Below are 23,848 nucleotides of genomic sequence, written 5' to 3' on the forward strand. Positions count from 1 at the left end.
ATTAGTGCACAAGTGTGCCTTAGACTGCCCACAATAAAAGGCACACTCTGAAAGGTGCAGTTTTATCACACAGCACAATGCCACAGATGTCGCAAGATTTGAGGGAGCGTGCAATTGGCATGCTGACAGCAGGAATGTCAACCAGAGCTGTTGCTCATGTACTGAATGTTCATTTCTCTACCATAAGCCGTCTCCAAAGGCGTTTCAGAGAATTTGGCACTACATCCAACCAGCCTCACAACCGCAGACCACGTGTAACCACACCAGCTCAGGACCTCCACATCCAGCATGTTCACCTCCAAGATCGTCTGAGACCAGCCACTCGGACAGCTGCTGGAACAATCGGTTTGCATAACCAAAGAATTTCTGCACAAACTGTCAGAAACCGTCTCAGGAAAGCTCATCTGCATGCTCGTCGTCCTCATCGGGGTCTCAACCTGACTTCAGTTCGTTGTCGTAACCGATTTGAGTGGGCAAATGCTCACATTCGCTGCCGTTTGTCACGTTGGCGAGGTGTTCTCTTCACGGATGATGCGAAGATGTGTTGCACTGCATGAGGCAAATGGTGGTCACACCAGATACTGACTGGTATCCCCCCCCAATAAAACAAAACTGCACCTTTCAGAGTGGCCTTTTATTGTGGGCAGTCTAAGGCACACCTGTGCACTAATCATGGTGTCTAATCAGCATTTTGGTACGGCACACCTGTGAGGTGGGATGGATTATCTCAGCAAAGGAGAAGTGCTCACTATCACAGATTTAGACTGGTTTGTGAACAATATTTGAGGGAAATGGTGATATTGTGTATGTGGAAAAAGTTTTAGATCTTTGAGTTCATCTCATACAAAATGGGAGCAAAACCAAAAGTGTTGCGTTTATATTTTTGTTGAGTATAAGATCTGTATAGGCCCTGAGGCCCATTGGTGCCGGTGCGTATCTCCAAATTCAGTAGTGTCAAGCGGCTGAGAGTCTGCAACTCCTCATGGATGGGACGCCAGTCTGATGCGGGTTACTCCCCGTCCCGAGGATGTACTCATTTACAGTCGGGTGGACTGAGACCATGTAGATTGTCGTGTCCAAGGATACAGACGTACAGTAGTGTTCAGAATAATAGTAGTGCTATGTAACTAAAAAGATTAATCCAGGTTTTGAGTATATTTCTTACTGTTACATGGGAAACAAGGTACCAGAAGATTCTCACAAATCCAACAAGACCAGGCATTCATAATATGCACACTCTTAAGGCTATGAAATTGGGCTATTAGTAAAACAAAAAAAAAGTAGAAAAGGGGGTGTTCACAATAGTGTGGCATTCAGTCAGTGAGTTCGTCAATTTTGTGGAACAAACAGGTGTGAATCAGGTGTCCCCTATTTAACGATGAAGCCAGCACCTGTTGAACATGCTTTTCTCTCTGAAAGCCTGAGGAAAATGGGACGTTCAAGACACTGTTCAGAAGAACAGCGTAGTTTGATTAAAAAGTTGATTGGAGAGGGGAAAACGTATACGCAGGTGCAAAGAATTATAGGCTGTTCATCTACAATGATCTCCAATGCTTTAAAATGGACAAAAAAAATCAGACGCATGGAAGAAAAGGGAAACCAACCATCAAAATGGGTAGAAGAATAACCAGAATGGCAAAGGCTCACCCATTGATCAGCTCCAGGATGATCAAAGACAGTCTGGAGTTACCTGTAAGTGCTGTGAAAGTTAGAAGACGCCTGTGTGAAGCTAATTTATTTGCAAGAATCCCTCGCAAAGTCCCTCTGTTAAATAAAAGACGTGCAGAAGAGGTTATAATTTGCCAAAGAACACATCAACTGGCCTAAAGAGAAATGGAGGAATATTTTGTGGACTGATGAGAGTAAAATTGTTCTTTTTTGGTCCAAGGGCCGCAGACAGTTTGTGAGATGACCCACAAACTCTGAATTCAAGCCACAGTTCACAGTGAAGACAGTGAAGCATGGTGGTGCAAGCATCATGATATGGGCATGTTTCTCCTACTATGGTGTTGGGCCTATATATCGCATACCAGGTATCATGGATCAGTTTGGATATGTCAAAATACTTGAAGAGGTCATGTTGCCTTATGCTGAAGAGGACATGCCCTTGAAATGGGTGTTTCAACAAGACAATGACCCCAAGCACACTAGTAAATTAGCAAAATCTTGGTTCTGAACCAACAAAATTAATGCCTTGCAGATGTGAAGAAATCATGAAAAACTCTGGTTATACAACTAAATACTAGTTTAGTGATTCACAGGATTGCTAAAAAGCAGTTTAAACATAATACTTTTGAGTTTGTCGCGTCAACAGCAGATGCTACTATTATTGTGAACACCCCCTTTTCTACTTTTTTTTTTTATTATTTTTTACTAATAGCCCAATTTCATAGCCTTAAGAGTGTGCATATCATGAATGCTTGGTCTTGTTGGATTTGTGAGAATCTACTGAATCTACTGGTACCTTGTTTCCCATTAACAATAAGAAATATACTCAAAACCTGGATTAATCTTTTTAGTCACATAGCACTACTATTATTCTGAACACTACTGTAGTTTGAGGCAAGGCTAGCTCCTTATCCACTCAGCTACCCGCTATACTATGACTATGATTGGCTAAGACAGTCATGGGCTATTCAGCGACACAGTAATTGTATGGGGTGTAATTACCAAGAACGAAACGATTATATTCCTCATTTTGAATTCATTAAAAGTCATGTTGAAAACCAGGCCTGGGTCTTTACAGATGAACTCCATCTTGTGTAAAGACAACAAAGATGGCTCACACAACACTTTTATACAATGTGGGCATTACAGTGGGTGTGGTTTACTCTAAATGTTACTGGCTCTCACAGATAGGGGGAGCGCTCCCTGTATCTGGAACTTGCACATGTGTGATGAAAGTGAAACTTGACTCTTATGTTTAAACTTTAAACCAGAGCTGAGACTCCCAATCAAATAACAAAGGCAAATACTTGATCACTAACATAAAATAAGGAATCAGCACAGATATTATCTAACAGGGGCAAGTTAAAAAATACAGTGAACCCCTTCTTGTTGCAACTGAGTTGGAAAAGAAAATGACACGTCTGGTTAATCAGCTGGTTAAGAGGATCCCAACAGAGGTAAACGTGCTACATGTGAAGAAACTTTAAAGTAGACCTGCATTGAAATAAATGCAGTCAGATCTTTGGACCAAAAAATGACTTACATTTACACATAAGATCCTTCTCAATGTAGTAAAGTAAATCTGGAAGCCCAGATCTGTAATTCAACGGAGATATCTTCATTTAAAAATGACAAATTTACAGCTAACATTTAGCCCTCCGCAAAACTGTCCCTCTCGTCATGGACGCTGCCGAGACGTCACGGAGAAGACCCTCTCTCCCAGCATGCATTGCGCGCCAACTGTAATTTGTGGATTTACGTCAGTTTGCATCTGCACCTTTTTCTTGTCTTATATGGAAGGATCTACTTTTTTTAAAACTTCATATTGTCTTGCGGCATGTTTGGTGAGTACACATTTCTTTTATTTGTGCTTGAAAATTATTTTGGGGGACTTTTTCATACGCCCGTTTGATTGAGTGGTGTCGCAATGAAAATCTACCGTCTTTCGCCTCCGGTACAATCGCGGAATATGGAGGCGAGACCCGCAAAGAATCCCAGTCCTTAAAAATATATAAACCTCTCTCAGCGTCCATGGAGCTCTGGGGCTCCGATTGCCGAGACGTGCGGTGCTGTGGATTTTGCCGCAAGAAGTCTGTCCTTGCAGCAACAGGTGTACCAGCCGCTTCGCATTAAAACAGCGAGCATAATCTCAGGACTTGTGCCAAGTGTGCTGCAGCTCCATTCAGTAGACAGAGAGGTGATGCTGGTGTTGTGCGCTGAATCTGGCACAACACTGGCTGCAAAGCAGACACGGGCGGTGTGAGTGGCCCGCGTCGGCGGTTAACGAGCTCGTTAACGAGCCCACAGACTTAATAAGTGCAGCGAAGGCAGAGAGTGGGAGAGGAAGAACGGCGCCCGCTGTCGATGTCGTTGCTGATCTGAGCACACAGATCTGTATCTCACATTCATTGCAGCTTACTTTTGGATGTTGAAACCAGGACGTGTATAAGTAACATTACTAACAGATAAAATCAATTTCAATGCAGGATTGGACTGAAGGCGGGAGCGCGTCGTCTTGTCCCTGACGGCATGGAAATGATACGGCTGTACAAAGTGTTTTCACAGAGGGCTAAATTTTAGCTGCAAATTTGTCATTTTTAAACAAAGATTTCTCCGCTGAATTACAAATTTGGGCTTACAGATTTACTTTACTGCATTCACAAGGGTCTTATAAATACATATCAGCTATTTCTTTCTGAAATCTGACCACATTTATTTCAATGCAGGTCTACTTTAAACTGACTAACTGTGCAATTGGTCCCTTCACTTAGCCTCCTACCTGTTCTGTGGTGTGTCACAACTGAGTCATTACAAGTCTATTATCAGTGAAGGGCTCGTTCCCATTGAAACCAGGAGAAGAACCCCCTCATTGACAGTCACTTGACTTGGTGCATAGTAGCATCACCAAAATAAGAAGGCTAAGCTGCTAAATGTGTAATCAATCATTTTAAAAAGGTTGTTAGGTTTGCCTCCTTAGGGATCTTCTCCATACTACCAAACACTTTTAATGACAGTTTTGCCTAGTGGCAGCAAGAAGCAGTTTACTTAGGGATTTTTAGCGTTCACTTGGCTGCCATTGTAGAGCTGTTTAGCCCTTCATGGTGTTAGCATTCAAATTCAGTACTGGACTGGTTCAAATGGTTTTGTCCAAGTGAAAAGATGAACCCAAGAACTTGTATAAACTAGAGCACCAGGTTGAAAAGTCTTCCAGGCTGAAGATACAGAACCAATGGCTGTGTTTCAGTTCGGTCATTGCGCAACCTTGACAGCTGCATACAACAATCTAGCAATGTGGGTTACACCCGCTATGCCAGCCTAGCGTAGTGGGTGTAACCTATAGTTTAGTAATGTCACTCACTCACTCATCTTCAGCTGCTTACTCCAATTAAGGGTCGCGGGGGTCTGGAGCCTATCTCAGCAGTCATAGAGCGTGAGGTGGAGTACACCCTATTGTAGGGCCACATACAATCACACCTGCACACCTACAGACAAGTTAAAGTTTCCAATCCTAACCTGCATGTTGTTGGAAGCGTGGGAGGAAGCTGGAGCACCTGGAGAGAACCCATGCAAAATTGGGAGAACACGCAAACTCCACACAGAAAGGCCACAGGTGGGAATTGAACCGATGACCTTTTCGCTGTGAGGCAACAGGGCTAACCACTAATCCACCATGCTGACCTAGGTTAGTAATCTTTTTTCAGTAATTATACTTGGTTACAATTGTACATATGGAGCCTGAAATCTTACCCCCCCTTTTTTAAATTTATGAACTAGTCTTCAGGGGTGGGGGTTGTGCAATGAATCAAGAGATTGTATGAGCCATAATTCGCCCTACTGAGGTTTCAAATCCCGCAAAGTCTCGGCAAGGTCGCCACGCTGTGAGATGTCATTAACATTGAAAACTGCATTCAGACGCTCTGATCAGGATGCACTTTAACCCAGGCCCGGCGCCAGAAAAAAAATATTAAGGTGGCGATGAGTTTATCACAGGGGGCGGGGTCGCCCCCCCCCCCTAAAAAAAAAAAAAGTGCGCACCAGAGGGTACGTGCCTCTGAGCGTGCGTAATGAATTGGGTGCGCTCCTAGAAAGCTTGTGTATTTAGGCTACAACGTTGTAAGAGACTGACTGAGTAAGAGTAGAGTGATGACAGTATTTTTTAATTATTATTTGAATGTATAGACCCGCAGTCAAGTGATCTCCTGCATACCACAAAACCAAACCAACAACTGATCTGAGAAACGACACGAGACAGTAGATTAACCCCACATACAGCCCTCCATCACAAGCGCAAACACAGCGCAATTGGGCATGACAGTCACACAACGGGTCAAAGATAAACCTTTCATGTAGATATACAGTGGTCCCTCGTTTATCACGGGAGTTACGTTCTAAAAATAGCCCACAATAGGCGAAATCCGCGAAGTAGACAGCATTATTTTTTACAATTATTATACAACCCCTGGCAATAATTATGGAATCACCGGCCTCGGAGGATGTTCATTCAGTTGTTTAATTTTGTAGAAAAAAAGCAGATCACAGACATCAATTTTTTTTTTTTTATATATATAGCGCCAAATCACAACAAACAGTTGCCCCAAGGCACCTTATACTGCAAGGCAAGGCCATACAATAATTATGTAAAACCCCAACGGTCAAAACGACCCCCTGTGAGCAAGCACTTGGCTACAGTGGGAAGGAAAAACTCCCTTTTAACAGGAAGAAACCTCCAGCAGAACCAGGCTCAGGGAGGAGCAGTCTTCTGCTGGGACTGGTTGGGGCTGAGGGAGAGAACCAGGAAAAAGACATGCTGTGGAGGGGAGCAGAGATCGATCACTAATGATTAAATGCAGAGTGGTGCATACAGAGCAAAAGAGAAAGAAACAGTGCATTGTGGGAACCCCCCAGCAGTCTACGTCTATAGCAGCATAACTAAGGGATGGTTCAGGGTCACCTGATCCAGCCCTAACTATAAGCTTTAGCAAAAAGGAAAGTTTTAAGCCTAATCTTAAAAGTAGAGAGGGTGTCTGTCTCCCTGATCTGAATTGGGAGCTGGTTCCACAGGAGAGGAGCCTGAAAGCTGAAGGCTCTGCCTCCCATTCTACTCTTACAAACCCTAGGAACTACAAGTAAGCCTGCAGTCTGAGAGCGAAGTGCTCTATTGGGGTGATATGGTACTACGAGGTCCCTAAGATAAGATGGGACCTGATTATTCAAAACCTTATAAGAAAGAAGAAGAATTTTAAATTCTATTCTAGAGTTAACAGGAAGCCAATGAAGAAAGGCCAATATGGGTGAGATATGCTCTCTCCTTCTAGTCCCCGTTAGTACTCTAGCTGCAGCATTTTGAATTAACTGAAGGCTTTTTAGGGAACTTTTAGGACAACCTGATAATAATGAATTACAATAGTCCAGCCTAGAGGAAATAAATGCATGAATTAGTTTTTCAGCATCACTCTGAGACAAGACCTTTCTAATTTTAGAGATATTGCGTAAATGCAAAAAAGCAGTCCTACATATTTGTTTAATATGCGCTTTGAATGACATATCCTGATCAAAAATGACTCCAAGATTTCTCACAGTATTACTAGAGGTCAGGGTAATGCCATCCAGAGTAAGGCTCTGATTAGACACCATGTTTCTAAGATTTGTGGGGCCAAGTGCAATAACTTCAGTTTTATCTGAGTTTAAAAGCAGGAAATTAGAGGTCATCCATGTCTTTATGTCTGTAAGACAATCCTGCAGTTTAGCTAATTGGTGTGTGTCCTCTGGCTTCATGGATAGATAAAGCTGGGTATCATCTGCGTAACAATGAAAATTTAAACAATACCGTCTAATAATACTGCCTAAGGGAAGCATGTATAAAGTGAATAAAATTGGTCCTAGCACAGAACCTTGTGGAACTCCATAATTACTTTAGTCTGTGAAGAAGATTCCCCATTTACATGAACAAATTGTAATCTATTAGACAAATATGATTCAAACCACCGCAGCACAGTGCCTTTAATACCTATGGCATGCTCTAATCTCTGTAATAAAATGTTATGGTCAACAGTATCAAAAGCAGCACTGAGGTCTAACAGAACAAGCACAGAGATGAGTCCACTGTCCGAGGCCATAAGAAGATCATTTGTAACCTTCACTAATGCTGTTTCTGTACTATGATGATTCTAAAAACCTGACTGAAACTCTTCAAATAGACCATTCCTCTGCAGATGATCAGTTAGCTGTTTTACAACTACCCTTTCAAGAATTTTTGAGAGAAAAGGAAGGTTGGAGATTGGCCTATAATTAGCTAAGATAGCTGGGTCAAGTGATGGCTTTTTAAGTAATGGTTTAATTACTGCCACCTTAAAAGCCTGTGGTACATAGCCAACTAACAAAGATAGATTGATCATATTTAAGATCGAAGCATCAAATAATGGTAGGGCTTCCTTGAGCAGCCTGGTAGGAATGGGGGTCTAATAAACATGTTGATGGTTTGGATGAAGTAACTAATGAAAATAACTCAGAACAATCGGAGAGAAAGAGTCTAACCAAATACCGGCATCACTGAAAGCAGCCAAAGATAACGATACATCTTTGGGATGGTTATGAGTAATTTTTTCTCTAATAGTTAAAATTTTGGTAGCAAAGAAAGTCATGAAGTCATTACTAGTTAAAGTTAATGGAATACTCAGCTCAATAGAGCTCTGACTCTTGTCAGCCTGGCTACAGTGCTGAAAAGAAACCTGGGGTTGTTCTTATTTTCTTCAATTAGTGATGAGTAGAAAGATGTCCTAGCTTTACGGAGGGCTTTTTTTATAGAGCAACAGACTCTTTTTCCAGGCTAAGTGAAGATCATCTAAATTAGTGAGACGCCATTTCCTCTCCAACTTACGGGTTATCTGCTTTAAGCTATGAGTTTGTGAGTTATACCACGGAGTCAGGCACTTCTGATTTAAAGCTCTCTTTTTCAGAGGAGCTACAGCATCCAAAGTTGTCTTCAATGAGAATGTAAAACTATTGACGAGATACTCTATCTCACTTACAGAGTTTAGGTAGCTACTCTGCACTGTGTTGTTATATGGCATTAGAGAACATAAAGAAGGAATCATATCCTTAAACCTAGTTACAGCGCTTTCTGAAAGACTTCTAGTGTAATGAAACTTATCCCCACTGCTGGGTAGTCCATCAGAGTAAATGTAAATGTTATTAAGAAATGATCAGACAGAAGGGAGTTTTCAGGGAATACTGTTAAGTCTTCTATTTCCATACCATAAGTCAGAACAAGATCTAAGATATGATTAAAGTGGTGGGTGGACTCATTTACATTTTGAGCAAAGCCAATAGAGTCTAATAATAGATTAAATGCAGTGTTGAGGCTGTCATTCTCAGCATCTGTGTGGATGTTAAAATCGCCCACTATAATTATCTTATCTGAGCTAAGCACTAAGTCAGACAAAAGGTCTGAAAATTCACAGAGAAACTCACAGTAACGACCAGGTGGACGATAGATAATAACAAATAAACTGGTTTTTGGGACTTCCAATTTGGATGGACAAGACTAAGAGTCAAGCTTTCAAATGAATTAAAGCTCTGTCTGGGTTTTTGATTAATTAATAAGCTGGAATGGAAGATTGCTGCTAATCCTCCGCCCCGGCCCGTGCTACGTGCATTCTGACAGTTAGTGTGACTCGGGGGTGTTGACTCATTTAAACTAACATATTCATCCTGCTGTAACCAGGTTTCTGTAAGGCAGAATAATCAATATGTTGATCAATATTATATCATTTACCAACAGGGACTTAGAAGAGAGAGACCTAATGTTTAATAGACCACATTTAACTGTTTTAGTCTGTGGTGCAGTTGAAGGTGCTATATTATTTTTTCTTTTTGTATTTTTATGCTTAAATAGATTTTGTTGGTTGTTGGTGGTCTGGGAGCAGGCACCGTCTCTACAGGGATGGGTAATGAGGGGATGGCAGGGGGAGAGAAGCTGCAGAGAGGTGTGTAAGACTACAACTCTGCTTCCTGGTCCCAACCCTGGATAGTCACGGTTTGGAGGATTTAAGAAAATTGGCCAGATTTCTAGAAATGAGAGCTGCTCCATCCAAAGTGGGACGGATGCCGTCTCTCCTAACAAGACAGGTTTTCCCCAGAAGCTTTGCCAATTATCTATGAAGCCCACCTCATTTTTTGGACACCACTCAGACAGCCAGCAATTCAAGGAGAACATGCGGCTAAACATGTCACTCCCGGTCCGATTGGGGAGGGGCCCAGAGAAAACTACAGAGTCCGACATTGTTTTTGCAAAGTTACACACCGATTCAATGTTAATTTTAGTGACCTCCGATTGGCGTAACCGGGTGTCATTACTGCCGACGTGAATTACAATCTTACCAAATTTACGCTTAGCCTTAGCCAGCAGTTTCAAATTTCCTTCAATGTCGCCTGCTCTGGCCCCCGGAAGACAATTGACTATGGTTGCTGGTGTCGCTAACTTCACATTTCTCAAAACAGAGTCGCCAATAACCAGAGTTTGATCCTCGGCGGGTGTGTCGCCGAGTGGGGAAAACGGTTAGAAATGTGAACGGGTTGGCGGTGTACACGGGGCTTCTGTTTAAAACTACGCTTCCTCCTCACAGTCACCCAGTCGGCCTGCTTTCCCAGCTGCTCGGGATCTGCCAGGGGGGAACTAATGGCGGCTAAGCTACCTTGGTCCGCACCGACTACAGGGGCCTGGCTAGCTGTAGAATTTTCCACGGTGCGGAGCCGAGTCTCCAATTCGCCCAGCCTGGCCTCCCAAGCTACGAATAGGCTACACTTATTACAAGTACCATTACTGCTAAAGGAGGCCGAGGAATAACTAAACATTTCACACCCAGAGCAGAAAAGTGCGGGAGAGACAGGAGAAGCCGCCATGCTAAATCGGCTAAGAGCTAGTAGCTGCGCTAAGGTAGCGGATTCCTAAAAACACGCAAAGTGAATAATGTGTAAATAATTTAGAGGTGATTCAGCAGGAGTGCTTTAGTTAAGGCACGTGAAGATTACACTGTGAAACAAATCGTAATCTAGATAACTAGATCAATCTAACTGCGCAGATTAAACAGCTAACAGATACAGCAAAACACCGCTGTGCTCCGGAACAGGAAGTGATACAATACCGCAGTGAGAGCCAACCACCAGTAGAGGCCTACTGACATGACACAAAACTAAAGTCATTTCAAATGGCAACTTTCTGACTTTAAGAAACACTATAAGAAATCAAGGAAAAAAAATTGTGGCATTCAGTAACGGTTACTTTTTTAGACCAAGCAGAGGGAAAAAAATATGGACTCACTCAATTCTGAGGAATAAATTATGGAATCACCCTGTAAATTTTCATCCCAAAACTAACACCTGCATAAAATCAGATCTGCTCGTTAGTCTGCATCTAAAAAGGAGTGATCACACCTTGGAGAGCTGTTGCACCAAGTGGACTGACATGAATAATGACTCCAACACGAGAGATGTCAATTGAAACAAAGGAGATGATTATCAAACTCTTAAAAGAGGGTAAATCATCACACAGTGTTGCAAAAGATGTTGGTTGTTCACAGTCAGCTGTGTCTAAACTCTGGACCAAATACATACAACATGGGAAGGTTGTTAAAGGCAAACATACTGGTAGACCAAGGAAGACATCAAAGCGTCAAGACAGAAAACTTAAAGCAATATGTCTCAAAAATCGAAAATGCACAACAAAACAAATGAGGAACGAATGGGAGGAAACTGGAGTCAACGTCTGTGACCGAACTGTAAGAAACCGCCTAAAGGAAATGGGATTACATACAGAAAAGCTAAACAAAAGCCATCATTAACACCTAAACAGAAAAAAAACAAGGTTACAATGGGCTAAGGAAAAGCAATCGTGGACTGTGGATGACTGGATGAAGTCATATTCAGTGATGAATCTCGAATCTGCATTGGGCAAGGTGATGATGCTGGAACTTTTGTTTGGTGCTGTTCCAATGAGATTTATAAAGATGACTGCCTGAAGAGAACATGTAAATTTCCACATTCATTGATGATATGGGGCTGCATGTCAGGTAAAGGCACTGGGGAGATGACTGTCATTACATCATCAATAAATGCACAAGTTTACGTTGATATTTTGGACACTTTTCTTATCCCATCAATTGAAAGGATGTTTGGGGATGATGAATTCATTTTTCAAGATGATAATGCATCTTGCCATTGAGCAAAAACTGTGAAAACATTCCTTGCAAAAAGACACATAGGGTCAATGTCATGGCCTGCAAATAGTCCGGATCTTAATCCAATTGAAAATCTTTGGTGGAAGTTGAAGAAAATGGTCCATGACAAGGCTCCAACCTGCAAAGCTGATCTGGCAACAGCAATCAGAGAAAGTTGGAGCCAGATTGACGAAGAGTACTGTTTGTCACTCATTAAGTCCATGCCTCAGAGACTGCAAGCTGTTATAAAAGCCAGAGGTGGTGCAACAAAATACTAGTGATGTGTTGGAGCGTTCTTTTGTTTTTCATGATTCCATAATTTTTTCCTCAGAATTGAGTGATTCCATTTTTTTTCCCCTCTGCTTGGTCTAAAAAAGTAACCGTTACTGACTGCCACAATTTTTTTTCTTTGATTTCTTATAGTGTTCTTAAAGCCAGAAAGTTGCCATTTGAAATGGCTTTAGTTTTGTGTCATGACTGTGATCTGCTTTTTTTCTACAAAATTAAACAACTGAATGAACATCCTCCGAGGCCGGTGATTCCATAATTTTTTGCCAGGGGTTGTAGATGTTTTAAGGCTGTAAAACCCCTCACTACACACTTTATACACTTTTCTCAAACAGGCATTAACATTTTTTCACTTTTCTCTCGTGTGTAAACACTCTCAAAGTTCAAACCTTAGTAGAAAAATAAGACCAACCTGTTTTCAGGCCCAAACGTTTGTTTGAGAAATAAAAATAGAATGGTTTCCTATAAATAATTATGATGGCTTTTAGAACTAACAAATTTAATTTTAACTATCAACCTACGAGGTTGGACACATAAGAAATTATTAATAGTGACTGACCAGTATTTCACAGTTCCTCTGATCGCGCCTCTTCGTCCTGGCGCCGCGCCACTGTTGCGACTTTTTCCATGTACACCTCGCTGCAGGTGTCTTTTTCTGAGTGAAGAACACAGTTATGGGTAGTTGTTGGTGCTCTTTTTTCTTCTGGGCGAGAAGATTCTTATAAACAGACACGCAGAACACAATGCGCGTACTCTCCCTTCGCGGTGCCGCAACAGGTGTCCCATCATCTCGACAGAACACCGGCCTGCTTGATGAGGACGCAGAGCACAATGCGCTGTTAAAAAAAAAAAAAGCATGGAAAATTAGACTAAAAAAATCTGTGAAACTGCGAGGCGCTATATTTTCCAGTATTTCTTTTTCTTTCTTTTTTATTTTTGATAACTCTCACATCCGAGGGGGCGAGGTTGATGACGTGAGGGGGCGTTGCCCCTAAACGCCCCCTCATGGCGCCGGGTCCGCTTTAACCGCCGCACACGGACAACAACATGAACATCGCAACATAATACTCTTTGTATATTGTGCCTAAAACTCTTGTGAATATATTCCCTGGGTTTATAGTTGTTGTTGTTGTGTTTGTTTTACATATACATGCCAGAAGCTCAGATTGTTTCTCCGTCATTTTCAATGGGAATTGCTGTGAGCTGCGATCGCTTCCTGTTCATGTCATTCTGAGGGAAAGCGAAGTTTGCTCTTTAACGTCCTGATTATTGTACTTTACAACACTGTTTGTCCTGTTTGTTCCAGAGGAATATATATAAAATGTCTGAAATTCGATTTGCGTTTATGAAGTTCCACGCAGATTAAACATAGCAGACACGGATTATTTGGAATATTTGTTTTAGCAAATTTTCAGGGTCTTATGCATGCAGTGTCTTAATAACATGATGAAAAGCATAAAAACATTATATTTTGGTAGTATAATGTTCATTTGCAATTGCCGTCATGTGGATTCTCTATGTTGTTTAGACCGCAGTAACTCTCTGGCGCGCAAAGGATTATGGGATATCTCAATAGGGCGAATGGATACACCTGTTGTGTCCTTCATTTTCAGCAGAAAGGAGACTGCAACTGTCAGTGGCCACTATGATGTATGCGGTTGACAAATGCAGGTTTTGAAGGATACAGCCCCTGAATTGGGGACACCACTTCTTTGCAGCTTTTTTTTTTTTTTTTTTTTGGTACCAGCAATGTTTCAATTCCAGGGCAATGAAACAAGATCTACAGAACAAAATTCAATTTACTTTTGACATCAATCGTCTATCTGTTATGGACTCATAAAACTTTGTAGTCATACCAAAACCAATTGTAAAGCTATTATATATTAAAGGTGTGGCACTGGAGTGTGAAGTGCTGTAATATTTAACAAGTAGTATTGACTAAAGCAACAGTCCTGGATGTGTAATATATCTCATGTAGGTGGCCGCTGTGAGCCTGTACAAATGCAGCATTACTTAATGGTTGCACAAACATCTGGATTCCTACAGTTCCATTAACACCCTAATCCTTTGCAACTTTTAGAACAAAATATTACAAAATCAGTCAAAACATCTTGTGCATGTGCAGACATGTTTGTATATGTGCATGAATGCATGCACTCAACAAAGGCACTGTACTCTCTGGCACCAAGATCCGCCCACTCCAGCTGCAGTCAGTGGACATGCCAATCATACCACCAGACCATCCATGAGATCCACAACCAACAAACACATTATTCAACTGTCAGTCGTCTGCTCCTTTCTTCTGTGCTTTCCTCTCTGGCATTTCTCTTTTCTTCTACTTGCCTCCTCTTGTCTCATTTTCATCTGTGTTCTTGTCTCCTCATCTGTTCTCAATTCTCCTCTCCTCGTCTCTTCTTGTTTTTTCCACCTGTTTCCTCTTCTCTTCTTGTTTCTCATCTTCTTATCTCCTGTTCTCATCTCCTCCTCATTTCTCTCCTCTGCTTCTGTTTTTATCTCCTCCTCATCTCTTCTTCCTGCCTCTTCCTCTTCTGTTCTTGTCTCCTCTTCTCCTTGTTGTCTCCTTATCACTTGTCATTTACAATTCTCCTCTGTCTCCTCTGCTCCCTAATTATTTTCTCATTTCACCTTCTCATCTCCTTTTTTTCCTCTTTTTGTTTCTATTTCCATTTTCTCCTCTCCTCATCTGCAGTTCTCATCTCCTCTTTGTTTCTCGCACCCGGTTCTGTTTTTCACCATCACTTCTCTCTAATTCTCATAGCCTCTTCCCAACTCTTTTTCACACATAATCTGCCTTTAAATTACCAGCATGGCTGTCCTTACAGAAAAGAAAACCACCCTGATACGTTTGGATGGATGGATGGATTCAGAAACAGTTGATAGAAATATTCACACACTCTGTGACAACAGACACCTGGTTGTCATGACAAGTGTTACAACATATTGCTTGTCTGGAGAAGCAACTTGTGGAGGAATAAGAGGGTGTGCAGACTGAGGGAATAAAAGAGGATTTTTGTGTGTGTGTGTGTGTGTGTGTGTGTGTGTGTGTATGTGTGTTAGCGCCAAACAAAAGTATTCACCTCCATGAAATTTTATTTTTCACTACAGCTATTTCACATTTTGTTTGTGTGGGACTAATATGCTGTTGCTTTATTACATAAAAAAAAAAACAATAAAACGAGAGCACGGTCATCATAGAGCGCAAACCTCCACCAACACTAGTTTTCAATTCCACAAGTTTTTACCTTGGAAAAAAATTTCAAGGTCAAAGTCCTGTTAGAAGTGGCTTTTTATAAGCTGAAATATAATACAAAATATAGATCAGAAGGGCTTTTCAATGTTTATATCAAATATCCGCTAGATGTGGATCAAACTTTGTCAGGCGATAGTGAGTGCCACTCTGCACCTCACTTTCAAATATGAGAGTGATTGGGGCACATTTCATTTGTACATTAAATTGGGTTTTTCATTGTTAAATTTAAACAGCCACAAAATCTGTAATCTGGATCAGATCTTGCTCAAACGTTGTCAGTTGATAAAAGATACCATATCCCACATAACGCTGTCAAATATGAAAGAAATGTGACCCTTTTTGACAGAGTTATGAATTTTTGAAAATTCTTTCAATGTTACAGATAGGAATTTTTCCAATTTTCCAAGATTATTCCTGACTTTGACCTATGACTTATGACCTTGAAAATTGAATCACTTTTTGCCTATCAGGATATTAATCCTCAGTAAAAATAAATAAATAAATAAAATTATAATGATATATGAAAAATTGTGGGCTCCAGGCTGTTCAAAAACAAACAGACAAACAAAAAAATGGGCAAAATATTACCTCCTCCAACTTCACATTGGCGGAGGTAAAAAGAAATAAAAAAAACCTTTATATACTCACTCATTTTCTATACCCGCTTACTCCAATCAAGGCTCACAGGGGTGCTGGAGCCAATCCCAGCAAACACAGGGCATGGGTTAAAGCAATAAATTTTCATCCGACTGAAATTTTTTCCTAGCAAAAATCAATGCCAGCAATTCTCTAAAATGTGGTGTAGTGGGAGCAAACACTTTTTCTCTTCACTTTTTCTTTTCACTTTTTTCCTCAATAAATACAATAAACACAGTATACAGTGTACAAATCTATTCTAAATAGCCTCTAAGGACAGAGAGACAAAGCATAAAAAGAATGCAAAACCTGAACATAAAGTTACATAAAAGGGTGGTGGGGGGCGGCATGTAGTCATGATTCTGGGGGGTCTGGGGTGCTCCCCAGAACATTTTTAAAAGAGCAAGTCAAATTTAGTGTATTGTGGTGAATTTTAATGAGTATGAAGCCCTCTGAAACAAAGAAAACTCACTTCAAACTGTGAATTAAAAACACAGTATTGATTATGGGGAGTCTGATGGATCTCCCCCAGAAATTTTTTAAAAGAGCAAGTCAATGTATATTCTGGTGAATTTTAATGGGTATGAAGCCCTCTGAAACAAAGAAAACTCACTTCAAACTGTCAAGTATGAATTCTTCTGTAGTATTTTGATTGGTTCTAATCCGGTAAATGTGCCAAAAGGGTGCTGTGTCTCTGGCTGTACCGTCAATAAAATACAAAATTAGGGCCTAAAGCAATTGACAGCGTTGTTCTGCTGTGCACAAAGTAAAACTGTCACCCGTTTTGAAAATGCATGCGCACTGAGAAACTGGCTTATTCACATTTAATCGGCAAAATGCTCTCACTCGTAAAACAAACGAGGGCTGCAACTAAATATTATTTTAGTATTTTAGTTTAGTCGATTAATCGGTCAATTATTTTTTCAATTAATCGTTTTTGTTTTCATTTTTTACTTACATGTGAGTTTTGCCATTATTTCTTTAAGTGAGTTATTGTTAAAAGGCCTTTATCACACAACATCAGCGTTTGACCTTGTAACAAAGTTATGATGTTATATTCTCGTCATACATACATCACCGACACACCACAAAGAGATTTCCATCAGGTTTCACCCGATTATGAGCATTTTTAGATGCCTACAGCAACTATCTCAACCACTGACAACATATTACAGCAAGAGTCCACAAAAGTATTTTAAAGGCCTGACTAAAGTGTAATATGTGATCTTTAATAAGTTATTTTCATGAAAAATGACACAAATGTGCAGTTTACTGTATTTAAATTTTTTCAGCTTAGATGTGGTTTGACCGAAACAAATTGTCATTAAACTTAAATAAAACAGGGATGAAGTGGAGGTTTAAGAGTCACTAGGTGTTCACAGGAAACAGTTATTTATTTCTATATTCATTTATTTATGTTCATTGCTAGTTGGTTTTATCTTTTCTGTTGTTTTGTTTTATCAGGTTCTTTTTGTCTGTTTCTCTAAAATGTATTGTAGCATTATTATTAGTTATTATTGTTATTAGTTATTGTTGTTGTTGCTATTATTATTAACATATAAATAAAAATAAATTTAAAAAATATTACAATTTGTAATACATTTGACTCTTTTACGACAATAAAGCTGAGCCATTAATTTATTATACAGAAAACAAATGCACACAAACGTGCCAAGATGTGAACAGCTTAATGCTAACTTTAACATTGAAAACACCATAAACATGCTAACATGTTAGCATCAGTCCTGTTTTTAAGTTATAATTACATTTATCAACTGTTTCTGAAGACCATAACAGGTTAGTTTAACATAAAAAGGTAAATATTACTCACAGACATATGCTCTTTAGAGTTGTAGTGGGGAAAAATTAAGATAAAGCGAAATAAAACAAAGAACCAACGAACCACTGCTTCAATGGTTCAAAGCAAAATCCACACCCTGCTCTATTTGGGGAAGGTCTGCCAATGTTCCCACAAAGACAGGGAGGAGAAGGACCGTGGCTCATGGCAAGCAGTAAACACAGCGGAGAGGAGTGAAAATCCACACAGTCCCTTCCTCCGCAGTCCACGCTGACATTGCTGCTGCTTTGATTAGTGCAGAACAGGATGTTGCTTTGACAGTGAGAGTATCATATTTCAGCCCCAAAACACGCATGACACCACGTGTGCACGCGTATGTGTGGTTACATTTTCCAAATGACGGAGATCTGTTGTGGTGACGGAGAACTTTAACCCGTGACATAGGGTGAGAGGCAAGGTACACCCTGGACAGGATGCCAGTCTATCCAACCCAGTCTCACGGTAAGTCGTGATTCAGCAGCACGAAATATACATTAATCTAGTGATTCGTGATATTGTGACGAAAAGCGCCTCATTTTCATCACAGCAGCACAAATTTATTGTAATTCATTCCATGATGGCTGCACAAAATTAAAAGTGAAGTGGGGGGGGGGGGGGTCAGGGTGGTTATGGTTAGAGTGGGGGGGAAGGTGTAGGATTAGGTTATGGTTAAGGTTAGGGTTGGAGGTAGGAGTAGGGTTAGTAATAGCGAGTAAAAAAAAAACCCATCATGAAAATTTAACTCATTTCGTGACGGGAGGACGAAAAAAAAAGCGTGAGACTGTGCTGGTCTATCACAGGGTCACCATATAGACAGACTCATTTACACTCATTTACAGTGAGGAAAATAAGTATATGAACACCCTGCGGTTTTGCAAGTTCTCCCACTTAGAAATCATGGAGGGGTCTGAAATTTTCATCTTAGGTGCATGTCCACTGTGAGAGACATAAATTAAAAAAAAAAAAAAAAAAATCCGGAAATCACAATGTATGATTTTTTTAATAATTTATTTGTATGTTACTGCTACAAATAAGTATTTGAACACCTACCAACCAGCAAGAATTCTGGCTCACACAGACCTGTTAATTTTTCTTTAAGAAGCCCTCTTATTCTGCACTCTTTACCTGTATTAATTGCACCTGTTTGAACTTGTTACCTGTATAAAATACACCTGTTCACACACTCAATCAATCACACTCCAACCTGTCCACCATAGCCAAGATCAAAGAGCTGTCTAAGGACACCAAGGACAAAACTGTAGACCTGCACAAGGCTGGGATGGACTACAGGACAACAGGCAAGCAGCTTGGTAGAAGACAACAACTGTTATGATTATTTATTAGAAAGTGGAAGAAACACAAGATAAATGCTAAATGGACTGAATTTATATAGCGCTTTTCCATCTGCATCAGACGCTCAAAGTGCTTTACAATTATGCCTCACATTCACCCCGATGTCAGGGTGCTGCCATACAAGGCGCTCACTACACACCGGGAGCAATAGAGGATTAAAGACCTTGCCCAAGGGCCCTTAGTGATTTTCCAGTCAGGTGGGGATTTGAACTGAGGATCTTCTGGTCTCAAGCCCAACCCCAAACCAGCACATGTCCAGGGCCATTTGAAGTTCACCAGTGACCATCTGGATGATCCAGAGGAGGCATGGGAGAAGATCATGTGGTCAAATAAGACCAGAATAGAGCCTTTTGTAATAAACTCCACTTACCATGTTTAGAGGATGAGAACAACCCCAAGAAAACCATCCCAACCGTGAAGCATGGGGGTGGAAACATCATTCTGTGGGGGTGCTCTTCTGCAAAGGGGACAGGACGACTGCACCGTATTGAAGGGAGGATGGATGGGGTCATGTATTGTGAGATTTTGGCAAACAACCTCCTTCCCTCAGTAAGAGCATTGAAGATGGGTCATGGCTGGATCTTCCAGCATGACAATGACCCCAAACACACAGCCAGGGCAACTAAGGAGAGGCTCCGTAAGAAGCGTTTCAAGGTCCTGGAGTGGCCTGGCCAGTCTCCAGACCTCAATAGAATAGAAAATCTTTGGAGGGAGCTGAAACTCCAAACCTGAAAGATTTGGAGAAGATCTGTATGGAGGAGTGGACCAAAATCCCTGCTGCAGTGTGTGAAAACTTGGTCAAGAACTACAGGAAACGTTTGACCTCTGTAATTGAAAACAAAGGCTACTGTACCAAATATTAACATTGATTTTCACAGGTGTTCAAATACTTATTTGCAGCAGTAACATACAAATAAATTATTTTAAAAAAATCATACATTGTGATTTCCGGAATGTTTTTTTTTTTAGATTATGTCTCTCACAGTGGACAAGCACCTAATATGAAAATTTCAGACCCCTCCATGATTTCTAAGTGGGATAACTTGCAAAATCGCAGGGTGTTCAAATACTTATTTTCCTCACTGTACATATGTACACTTACGGTCAATGTAAAGTTGCCAATTCACCTAACCTGCATGTCTTTAGAGGTGGGAGGAAGCGGGAGCACCCGGCACAGAGAGAACATAGAGAGGGCCGACTTCCTGTATGCTGCATTGTAACTGGCTGAGCCCCGGCTGCCATTTTGAATGTGTGTAACTGGGTGTTGCCATAGATGCACAATGGCAGTCTTTGTGTCACTCTAGAGTCGTATTGGAGACAAAAGTTTCTGTTTATGTGCATTTTTCTTGACCATGGATCATAACTATCATACCAGCAACATCAGAAAAACATCAAGATCTAAAGGAACTGAGTGTTCGGCTATCAACTGCACCAAGTTCACTAAAACAAACAAGGAAGTGGCATTCAATCCCACGCCATCAATAACCTTTTTGCTTAACGATTTCAGAGTGGCCGTTGTTTTTGGAGGTGTTTGTCAGGAAAATGATCATTTCTCTACACTGATTACAGACCCTGCAGCGGGTCTGCAATCAACTTTTCTGCAGCGCGGCTTTATTTTGAACTTTGAACCAATCAAAGCAGTGACTGGCAGATCAAAGCAGTGCTTTGATGCTTCGTTGATTCATTGTTTTATTTCACTTTATCTTAATTTCCCCTGCTAAAACCCTAAAGAGCATATGTCTGTGAGTAATATTGACCTTTTTTATGTTAAACTGACCTGTTATGGTCTTCTGAAACTGTTGATAGATGTATTTTATAACTTAAAAACGGGACCGATGCACATGCGTTAGCATGTCTATGGCATTTTCAATGTTAAAGTTAGCATTAAGCTGTTGCAGCTGTCAGCACGTTTGTGTGCATTTGTTTTCTGTATAATAATTCATGGCTCAGGGTTTGTTGTCATAAAAGAGTCAAATGTATTACAAATTGTAATATTTTTTAATTTATTTTTGTTTATATATTAATAATAATAGCAACAACAATAATAGCAATGATAACTAATAATGTTATAATACAATTTTCGAGAAAGACACAAAAAGAACCTGATTAAAAACGTAACAGAAAATATAAACTAAAATAAAATATAAAATATAAAACTAAAAATATAAAAGATCAGCCTGCGTAGGTTATAATATACTTACAGTGCCTTATTTTCCACTCTATACACTCCACAATCACAACAGCTGTTTAAATAAATGTTTGTAATGGTAGTTCCTTGTGATCTAAAGTCAAATAGTGCATCACAGTAGCTTGTAGTACACTCAAGAGAAGTTTTGTTTACAAAACATCACTCCACTGCAGCAGCCAAGCTGCCGCAGTTACACACAATCAAAATGGCACCCAGATTACGTCATTTTGTGGGAGTCGGCCCTCTCTATGTTCTCTCTGACCCGGCGGTAACCCACGCAAACACGAGAGAACATGCAAACTCCACACAGAATGGACCACGTGGGAAGCGATCCCAGGACCTTCTTGCTGTGAGACCACTGCTAACCACCAAGCCACCATGCCACTCAGCATTTATACAATTTTTATTTTTTCCCCAGTTCTCATTATGAAAAATCTCAACAGCATGATTTGGAAAAAAAAAAAAAAAAAAATACTTGCCCCAGACCTACTCGCCCACTTTAATATAATACTGTCAATCAATCAATCAATTTTATTTATATAGCGCCAAATCACAACAAACAGTTGCCCCAAGGTGCTTTATATTGTAAGGCAAGGCCATACAATAATTACGTAAAAGCCCCAACGGTCAAAACGACCCCCTGTGAGCAAGCACTTCGCGACAGTGGGAAGGAAAAACTCCCTTTTAACAGGAAGAAACCTCCAGCAGAACCAGGCTCAGGGAGGGGCAGTCTTCTGCTGGGACTGGTTGGGGCTGAGGGAGAGAACCAGGAAAAAGACATGCTGTGGAGGGGAGCAGAGATCAATCACTAATGATTAAATGCAGAGTGGTGCATACAGAGCAAAAAGAGAAAGAAACACAGTGCATCATGGGAACCCCCCCAGCAGTCTAAGTCTATAGCAGCATAATTAAGGGATGGTTCAGGGTCACCTGATCCAGCCCTAACTATAGCTTTAGCAAAAGGAAAGTTTTAAGCCTAATCTTAAAAGTAGAGAGGGTGTCTGTCTCCCTGATCTGAATTGGGAGCTGGTTCCACAGGAGAGGAGCCTGAAAGCTGAAGGCTCTGCCTCCCATTCTACTCTTACAAACCCTAGGAACTACAAGTAAGCCTGCAGTCTGAGAGCAAAGCGCTCTATTGGGGTGATATGGTACTATGAGGTCCCTAAGATAAGATGGGACCTGATTATTCAAAACCTTATAAGTAAGAAGAAGAATTTTAAATTCTATTCTAGAATTAACAGGAAGCCAATGAAGAGAGGCCAATATGGGTGAGATATGCTCTCTCCTTCTAGTCCCCGTTAGTACTTTAGCTGCAGCATTTTGAATTAACTGAAGGCTTTTCAGGGAACTTTTAGGACAACCTGATAATAATGAATTACAATAGTCCAGCCTAGAGGAAATAAAATGCATGAATTAGTTTTTCAGCATTACTCTGAGACAAGACCTTTCTAATTTTAGAGATATTGCGTAAATGCAAAAAAGCAGTCCTACATATTTGTTTAATATGCGCTTTGAATGACATATCCTGATCAAAAATGACTCCAAGATTTCTCACAGTATTACTAGAGGTCAGGATAATGCCATCCAGAGTAAGGATCTGGTTAGACACCATGTTTCTAAGATTTGTGGTGCCAAGTACAATAACTTCAGTTTTATCTGAGTTTAAAAGCAGGAAATTAGAGGTCATCCATGTCTTTATGTCTGTAAGACAATCCTGCAGTTTAGCTAATTGGTGTGTGTCCTCTGGCTTCATGGATAGATAAAGCTGGGTATCATCTGCGTAACAATGAAAATTTAAGCAATGCCGTCTAATAATACTGCCTAAGGGAAGCATGTATAAAGTGAATAAAATTGGTCCTAGCACAGAACCTTGTGGAACTCCATAATTAACCTTAGTCTGTGAAGAAGATTCCCATTTACATGAACAAATTGTAATCTATTAGATAAATATGATTCAAACCACCGCAGCGCAGTGCCTTTAATACCTATGGCATGCTCTAATCTCTGTAATAAAATGTTATGGTCAACAGTATCAAAGCAGCACTGAGGTCTAACAGAACAAGCACAGAGATGAGTCCACTGTCTGAGGCCATAAGAAGATCATTTGTAACCTTCACTAATGCTGTTTCTGTACTATGATGAATTCTAAAACCTGACTGAAACTCTTCAAATAGACCATTCCTCTGCAGATGATCAGTTAGCTGTTTACACTACCCTTTCAAGAATTTTTGAGAGAGAAAGGAAGGTTGGAGATTGGCCTATAATTAGCTAAGATAGCTGGGTCAAGTGATGGCTTTTTAAGTAATGGTTTAATTACTGCCACCTTAAAAGCCTGTGGTACATAGCCAACTAATAAAGATAGATTGATCATATTTAAGATCAAGCATTAATTA

The 23,848-nt window shown here is 40.5% G+C and overlaps 1 protein-coding gene across 1 annotated transcript in view; it reads right to left on the minus strand.

Annotated features, from left to right (window-relative positions):
- LOC117508154 (DHRS-12_like_SDR_c-like domain-containing protein) overlaps positions 1–23,848 on the minus strand; it is a 44,279-nt gene that overhangs the window by 768 nt on the left and 19,663 nt on the right.

Source organism: Thalassophryne amazonica, chromosome 4 (assembly GCF_902500255.1).
Source record: "Thalassophryne amazonica chromosome 4, fThaAma1.1, whole genome shotgun sequence".
Lineage (NCBI taxonomy): Eukaryota > Metazoa > Chordata > Actinopteri > Batrachoidiformes > Batrachoididae > Thalassophryne > Thalassophryne amazonica.